This window comes from Spermophilus citellus, assembly GCF_964194105.1.
Source record: "Spermophilus citellus genome assembly, chromosome: 15".
Classification (NCBI taxonomy): domain Eukaryota; kingdom Metazoa; phylum Chordata; class Mammalia; order Rodentia; family Sciuridae; genus Spermophilus; species Spermophilus citellus.
The window spans coordinates 12048756-12058164 of record NC_138195.1 but is presented as its reverse complement, the minus strand read 5'-3'; positions in this window follow the sequence as shown (position 1 = coordinate 12058164).

Genomic DNA, 9409 nt, shown 5'->3' with positions numbered 1-9409 from the left:
TGAAAGTATCATCTAGTTTGGGTGAAAAAATATTTGCTGAGATTTCTGGAGACTCATAATTTTTGGAAGGTTGGCAACCCCTTTCAAGGAAAGTGTTTCTCGCCAGTCACTGCTTAGGGCTACATCAAGAGGAAACAAAACACAGAGATGGAACGTGAAACTGCTTTATTGAGTCAAGTTTCAAGAAGCTAGCACAAACTGTGTTTGATTTAGATTTCCAAATACATCTATCAATATAGGAGAAAACAGAGTGAAACCTAAAATTAAAACTGTTACTGGAAACGAACGCTTCAACATAGAACAACAACATTTGGGGAACCAAGTGGGCTTAGTGTACTGATCATTACCTGAAAGTATCATCCAGTTTGGGTGAAAAAATATTTGCTGAGATTTCTGGAGACTCGTAATTTTTGGAAGCTTGGCAACCCCTTTCAAGGAAAGTGTTTCTCGCCAGTCACTGCGTAGGGCTACATCAAGAGGAAAGAAAACATAGAGATAGAATATGAAACTGCTTTATGGTGTCAAGTTTCAAGAAGCTAGCACAAACCGGGTTTGATTTAGAGTTCCAAATACATCTATCAATATAGGAGAAAACAGAGTGAAACCTAAAAGTTAAAACTGTTACTGGAAACGAACGCTTCAACATAGAAGAACGACATTTGGGGAACTAAGTGGGCTTAGTGTACTGATCATTACCTGAAAGTATCATCCAGTTTGGGTGAAAAAATATTTGCTGAGATTTCTGGGGACTCGTAATTTTTGGAAGCTTGGACACCCCTTTCAAGGAAAGTGTTTCTCGCCAGTCAAGGCTTAGGGCTACATCAATAGGAAAGAAAACACAGAGATAGAACGTGAAACTGCTTTATTGTGTCAAGTTTCAAGAAGCTAGCACAAACCGGGTTTGATTTAGAGTTCCAAATACATCTATCAATATAGGAGAAAACAGAGTGAAACCACAAAATTCAAACTGTTATTGGAAACGAACTCTTCAACATAGAAGAACGACATTTGGAGAACCAATTGGGCTTAGTGTACTGCTCATTACCTGAAAGTATCATCCCGTTTGGGTCAAAAAATATTTGCAAAGATTTCTGGAGACTCGTAATTTTTGGAAGCTTGGCAACTTCTTTCAAAGTAAGTGTTTCTCGCCAGTCACTGCTTAGGGCTACATCAAGAGGAAACAAAACATAGAGACAGAACGTGAAACTGCTTTATTGTGTCAAGTTTCAAGAAGCTAGCACAAACCGTGTTTGATTTAGAGTTCCAAATACATCTATCAATATAGGAGAAAACAGAGTGAAACCTAAAAGTTAAAACTGTTACTGGAAACGAACGCTTCAACATAGAAGAACGACATTTGGGGAACCAAGTGGACTTAGTGTACTGATTATTACCTGAAAGTATCATCCACTTTGGGTGAAAAAATATTTGCTGAGATTTCTGGAGACTCGTAATTTTTGGAAGCTTGGCAACCCCTTTCAAGGAAAGTGTTTCTTGCCAGTCACTGCTTAGGGCTACATCAAGAGGAAACAAAACATACAGATAGAACGTGAAACTGCTTTATTGTGTCAAGATTCAAGAAGCTAGCAGAAATCGTGTTTGGTTTAGAGTTCCAAATACATCTATCAATATAGGAGAAAACAGAGTGAAACCTAAAAGTTAAAACTGTTACTGGAAACGAACGCTTCAACATAGAAGAACAACATTTGGGGAACCATGTGGGCTTAGTGTACTGATCATTACCTGAAAGTATCATGCAGTTTGGGTGAAAAAATATTTGCTGAGATTTCTGGAGACTCGTAATTTTTGGAAGCTTGGCAACCCCTTTCAAGGAAAGTGTTTCTCGCCAGTCACTGCTTAGGGTACATCAAGAGGAAAGAAAACATAGAGATAGAACATGAAACTGCTTTATGGTGTCAAGTTTCAAGAAGCTAGCACAAACAGTGTTTGATTTAGAGTTCCAAATACATCTATCAATATAGGAGAAAACAGAGTGAAACCTAAAATTTAAAACTGTTACTGGAAACGAACGCTTCAACATAGAAGAACGACATTTGGGGAACTAAGTGGGCTTAGTGTACTGATCATTACCTGAAAGTATCATCCAGTTTGGGTGAAAAAATATTTGCTGAGATTTCTGGAGACTCGTAATTTTTGGAAGCTTGGACACCCCTTTCAAGGAAAGTGTTTCTCGCCAGTCACTGCTTAGGGCTACATCAAGAGGAAAGAAAACACAGAGATAGAACGTGAAACTGCTTTATTGTGTCAAGTTTCAAGAAGCTAGCACAAACCGGGTTTGATTTAGAGTTCCAAATACAACTATCAATATAGGAGAAAACAGAGTGAAACCACAAAATTCAAACTGTTACTGGAAACGAACTCTTCAACATAGAAGAACGACATTTGGAGAACCAAGTTGGCTTAGTGTACTGCTCATTACCTGAAAGTATCATCCCGTTTGGGTCAAAAAATATTTGCTGAGATTTCTGGAGACTCGTAATTTTTGGAAGCTTGGCAACTTCTTTCAAAGAAAGTGTTTCTCGCCAGTCACTGCTTAGGGCTACATCAAGAGGAAACAGAACATAGAGACAGAACGTGAAACTGCTTTATTGTGTCAAGTTTCAAGAAGCTAGCACAAACCGTGTTTGATTTAGAGTTCCAAATACATCTATCAATATAGGAGAAAACAGAGTGAAACCTAAAAGTTAAAACTGTTACTGGAAACGAACGCTTCAATGTAGAAGAACGACATTTGGGGAACCAAGTGGGCTTACTGTACTGATCATTACCTGAAAGTATCATCCAGTTTGTGTGAAAAAATATTTGCTGAGATTTCTGGAGACTCGTAATTTTTGGAAGCTTGGCAACCCCTTTCAAGGAAAGTGTTTCTCGCCAGTCACTGCTTAGGGCTACATCAAGAGGAAAGAAAACACAGAGATAGAACGTGAAACTGCTTTATTGTGTCAAGTTTCAAGAAGCTAGCACAAACCGGGTTTGATTTAGAGTTCCAAATACATCTATCAATATAGGAGAAAACAGAGTGAAACCACAAAATTCAAACTGTTACTGGAAATGAACGCTTCAACATAGAAGAACGACATTTGGGGAACCAAGTGGGCTTAGTGTACTGATCATTACCTGAAAGTATCATCCCGTTTGGGTGAAAAAATATTTGCTGAGATTTCTGGAGACTCGTAATTTTTGGAAGCTTGGCCACCCCTTTCAAGGAAAGTGTTTCTCGCCAGTCACTGGTAAGTGCTACAACAAGAGGAAACAAAACATAGAGATAGAACTTGAAACTGCTTTATTGTGTCAAGTTTCAAGAAGGTAGCACAAACCGTGTTTGATTTAGAGTTCCAAATACATCTATCAATATAGGAGAAAAAAGAGTGAAACCTAAAAGCTTAAACTGTTACTGGAAATGAACGCTTCAACATAGAAGAACGAAATTTAAGGAACCAAGTGGGCTTAGTGTACTGATCATTACCTGAAAGTATCATCCAGTTTGTGTGAAAAAATATTTGCTGAGATTTCTGGAGACTCGTAATTTTTGGAAGCTTGGCAACCCCTTTCAAGGAAAGTGTTTCTCGCCAGTCACTGCTTAGGGCTACATCAAGAGGAAACAAAACATAGAGATAGAACGTGAAACTGCTTTATTGTGTCAAGTTTCAAGAAGCTAGCACAAACCGTGTTTGATTTAGAGTTCCAAATACATCTATCAATATAGGAGAAAACAGAGTGAAACCACAAAATTCAAACTGTTACTGGAAACGAACGCTTCAACATAGAAGAACGACATTTGGGGAACCAAGTGGGCTTAGTGTACTGATCATTAACTGAAAGTATCATCCAGTTTGGGTGAAAAAATATTTGCTGAGATTTCTGGAGACTCGTAATTTTTGGAAGCTTGGCAACCCCTATCAAGGAAAGTGTTTCTCGTCAGTCACTGCTTAGGGATACATCAAGAGGAAAGAAAACACAGAGATACAATGTGAAACTGGTTTATTGTGTCAAGTTTCAAGAAGCTAGCACAAACCGTGTTTGATTTAGAGTTCCAAATACATCTATCAATATAGGAGAAAACAGAGTGAAACCACAAATTTAAACTGTTACTTGAAACGAACGCTTCAACATAGAAGAACGACATTTGGGGAACCAAGTGGGCTTAGTGTACTGATCATTACCTGAAAGTATCATCTAGTTTGGGTGAAAAAATATTTGCTGAGATTTCTGGAGACTCATAATTTTTGGAAGGTTGGCAACCCCTTTCAAGGAAAGTGTTTCTCGCCAGTCACTGCTTAGGGCTACATCAAGAGGAAACAAAACACAGAGATGGAACGTGAAACTGCTTTATTGAGTCAAGTTTCAAGAAGCTAGCACAAACTGTGTTTGATTTAGATTTCCAAATACATCTATCAATATAGGAGAAAACAGAGTGAAACCTAAAATTTAAAACTGTTACTGGAAACGAACGCTTCAACATAGAACAACAACATTTGGGGAACCAAGTGGGCTTAGTGTACTGATCATTACCTGAAAGTATCATCCAGTTTGGGTGAAAAAATATTTGCTGAGATTTCTGGAGACTCGTAATTTTTGGAAGCTTGGCAACCCCTTTCAAGGAAAGTGTTTCTCGCCAGTCACTGCGTAGGGCTACATCAAGAGGAAAGAAAACATAGAGATAGAATATGAAACTGCTTTATGGTGTCAAGTTTCAAGAAGCTAGCACAAACCGGGTTTGATTTAGAGTTCCAAATACATCTATCAATATAGGAGAAAACAGAGTGAAACCTAAAAGTTAAAACTGTTACTGGAAACGAACGTTTCAACATAGAAGAACGACATTTGGGGAACTAAGTGGGCTTAGTGTACTGATCATTACCTGAAAGTATCATCCAGTTTGGGTGAAAAAATATTTGCTGAGATTTCTGGAGACTCGTAATTTTTGGAAGCTTGGACACCCCTTTCAAGGAAAGTGTTTCTCGCCAGTCAAGGCTTAGGGCTACATCAAGAGGAAAGAAAACACAGAGATAGAACGTGAAACTGCTTTATTGTGTCAAGTTTCAAGAAGCTAGCACAAACCGGGTTTGATTTAGAGTTCCAAATACATCTATCAATATAGGAGAAAACAGAGTGAAACCACAAAATTCAAACTGTTATTGGAAACGAACTCTTCAACATAGAAGAACGACATTTGGAGAACCAATTGGGCTTAGTGTACTGCTCATTACCTGAAAGTATCATCCCGTTTGGGTCAAAAAATATTTGCAAAGATTTCTGGAGCCTCGTAATTTTTGGAAGCTTGGCAACTTCTTTCAAAGTAAGTGTTTCTCGCCAGTCACTGCTTAGGGCTACATCAAGAGGAAACAAAACATAGAGACAGAACGTGAAACTGCTTTATTGTGTCAAGTTTCAAGAAGCTAGCACAAACCGTGTTTGATTTAGAGTTCCAAATACATCTATCAATATAGGAGAAAACAGAGTGAAACCTAAAAGTTTAAACTGTTACTGGAAACGAACGCTTCAACATAGAAGAACGATATTTGGGGAACCAAGTGGGCTTACTGTACTGATCATAACCTGAAAGTATCATCCAGTTTGGGTGAAAAAATATTTGCTGAGATTTCTGGAGACTCGTAATTTTTGGAAGCTTGGCAACCCCTATCAAGGAAAGTGTTTCTCGCCAGTCGCTGCATAGGGCTACATCAAGAGGAAAGAAAAAACAGAGATAGAACGTGAAACTGCTTTATTGTGTCAAGTTTCAAGAAGCTAGCACAAACCGGGTTTGGTTTAGAGTTCCAAATATATCTATCAATATAGGAGAAAACAAAGTGAAACCTAAAAGTTAAAACTGTTACTGGAAACGAACGCTTCAACATAGAAGAACGACATTTGGGGAACCAAGTGGGCTTACTCTACTGATCATTACCTTAAAGTATCATCCAGTTTGGGCGAAAAAATATTTGATGAGATTTCAGGAGACTCGTAATTTTTGGAAGCTTGGCAACCCCTTTCAAGGAAAGTGTTTCTCGCCTCTCACTGCTTAGGTCTACATCAAGAGGAAACAAAGCATAGAGATAGAACGTGAAACTGCTTTATTGTGTCAAGTTTCAAGAAGCTAGCAAAAACCGGGTTTGATTTAGAGTTCCAAATACATCTATCAATATAGGAGAAAACAGAGTGAAACCTAAAATTAATACTGTTACTTCAAACGAACGCTTCAACATAGAAGAACGACATTTGGGGAACCAAGTGGGCTTACTGTACTGATCATTATCTGAAAGTATCATCCAGTTTGGGTGAAAAAATATTTGCTGAGATTTCTGGAGACTCGTAATTTTTGGAAGCTTGGCAACCCCTTTCAAGGAAAGTGTTTCTCGCCTCTCACTGCTTAGGGCTACATCAAGAGGAAAGAAAACACAGAGATAGAACGTGAAACTGCTTTATTGTGTCAAGTTACAAGAAGCTAGCACAAACCGGGTTTGATATAGAGTTCCAAATACATCTATCAATATAGGAGAAAACAGAGTGAAACCACAAAATTCAAACTGTTTCTGGAAACGAACGCTTCAACATAGAAGAACGACATTTGGGGAACCAAGTGGGCTTAGAATACTGATCACTATCTGAAAGCATCATCCAGTTTGGGGCAAAAAATATTTGCTGAGATTTCTGGAGACTCGTAATTTTTGGAAGCTTGGCAACCACTTTCAAGGAAAGTGTTTCTCGCCAGTCACTGCTTAGGGCTACATCAAGAGGAAACAAAACATACAGATAGAACGTGAAACTGCTTTATTGTGTCAAGATTCAAGAAGCTAGCAGAAATCGTGTTTGGTTTAGAGTTCCAAATACATCTATCCATATAGGAGAAAACAGAGTGAAACCTAAAAGTTAAAACTGTTACTGGAAACGAACGCTTCCACATAGAAGAACGAAATTTGGGGAACCAAGTGGGCTTAGTGTACTGCTCATTACCTGAAAGTATCATCCAGTTTGGGTGAAAAAATATTTGCTGAGATTTCTAAAGACTCGTAATTTTTGGAAGCTTGGCAACCCCTTTCAAGGAAAGTGTTTCTCGGCAGTCACTGCTAAGGGCTACATCAAGAGGAAACAAAACATACAGATAGAACGTGAAACTGCTTTATTGTGTCAAGTTTCAAGAAGCTAGCACAAATTGTGTTTGATTTAGAGTTCCAAATACATCTATCAATATAGGAGAAAACAGAGTGAAACCACAAAATTCAAACTGTTTCTGGAAACGAACGCTTCAACATAGAAGAACAACATTTGGGGAACCAAGTGGGCTTAGAATACTGATCACTATCTGAAAGTATCATCCAGTTTGGGGCAAAAAATATTTGCTGAGATTTCTGGAGACTCGTAATTTTTGGAAGCTTGGCAACCCCTTTCAAGGAAAGTGTTTCTCGCCAGTCACTGCTTAGGGCTACATCAAGAGGAAAGAAAACACAGAGATAGAACGTGAAACTGCTTTATTGTGTTAAGTTACAAGAAGCTAGCACAAACCGGGTTTGATTTAGAGTTCCAAATATATCTATCAATATAGGAGAAAACAGAGTGAAACCACAAAATTCAAACTGTTTCTGGAAACGAACGCTTCAACATAGAAGAACGACATTTGGGGAACCAAGTGGGCTTAGAATACTGATCACTATCTGAAAGTATCATCCAGTTTGGGGCAAAAAATATTTGCTGAGATTTCTGGAGACTCGTAATTTTTGGAAGCTTGGCAACCCCTTTCAAGGAAAGTGTTTCTCGCCAGTCACTGCTTAGGGCTACATCAAGAGGAAACAAAACATAGAGATAGAACATGAAACTGCTTTATTGTGTCAAGTTTCAAGAAGGAAGCACAAACCGTGTTTGATTTAGAGTTCCAAATACATCCATCAATATAGGAGAAAACAGAGTGAAACCTAAAAGTTAAAACTGTTACTGGAAACGAACGCTTCAACATAGAAGAACGACATTTGGGGAACCATGTGGGCTTAGTGTACTGATCATTACCTGAAAGTATCATCCAGTTTGGTTGAAAAAATATTTGCTGAGATTTCTGGAGACTCGTAATTTTTGGAAGCTTGGCAACCCCTTTCAAGGAAAGTGTTTCTCGCCAGTCACTGCTTAGGGCTACATCGAGAGGAAAGAAAACATAGAGATAGAACGTGAAACTGCTTTATGGTGTCAAGTTTGAAGAAGCTAGCACAAACCGTGTTTGATTTAGAGTTCCAAATACATCTATCAATATAGGAGAAAACAGAGTGAAACCTAAAAGTTAAAACTGTTACTGGAAACGAACGCTTCAACATAGAAGAACGACATTTGCGGAACCAAGTGGGCTTAGAATACTTATCACTATCTGAAAGTATCATCCAGTTTGGGGCAAAAAATATTTGCTGAGATTTCGGCAGACTCGTAATTTTTGGAAGCTTGGCAACCCCTTTCAAGGAAAGTGTTTCTCGCCAGTCACTGCTTAGGGCTACATCAAGAGGAAAGAAAACACAGAGAAAGAATGTGAAACTGCTTTATTGTGTCAAGTTTCAAGAAGCTAGCACAAACCGTGTTTGATTTAGAGTTCCAAATACATCTATCAATATAGGAGAAAACAGAGTGAAACCTAAAAGTTAAAACTGTTACTGGAAACGAACGCTTCAACATAGAAGAACGACATTTTGGGAACCAAGTGGGCTTAGTGTACTGATCATTACCTGAAAGTATCACCCCGTTTGGGTGAAAAAATATTTGCTGAGATTTCTGGAGACTCGTAATTTTTGGAAGCTTGGCAACCCCTTTCAAGGAAAGTGTTTCTCGCCAGTCACTGCTAAGGGCTACATCAAGAGGAAACAAAACATACAGATAGAATGTGAAACTGCTTTATGGTGTCAATTTTCAAGAAGCTAGCACAAACCGTGTTTGATTTAGAGTTCCAAATACATCTATCAATATAGGAGAAAACAGAGTGAAACCTAAAAGTAAAAAAATCTTACTGGAAATGAACGCTTCAACATAGAAGAACGGCATTTGGGGAACCAAGTGGGCTTAGTGTACTGATCATTACCTGAAAGTATCATCCACTTTGGGTGAAAAAATATTTGCTGAGATTTCTGGAGACTCGTAATTTTTGGAAGCTTGGCAACCCCTTTCAAGGAAAGTGTTTCTTGCCAGTCACTGCTTAGGGCTACATCAAGAGGAAACAAACATACAGATAGAACGTGAAACTGCTTTATTGTGTCAAGATTCAAGAAGCTAGCAGAAATCGTGTTTGGTTTAGAGTTCCAAATACATCTATCAATATAGGAGAAAACAGAGTGAAACCACAAAATTCAAACTGTTTCTGGAAACGAACGCTTCAACATAGAAGAACAACATTTGGGAACCAAGTGGGCTTAGAATACTG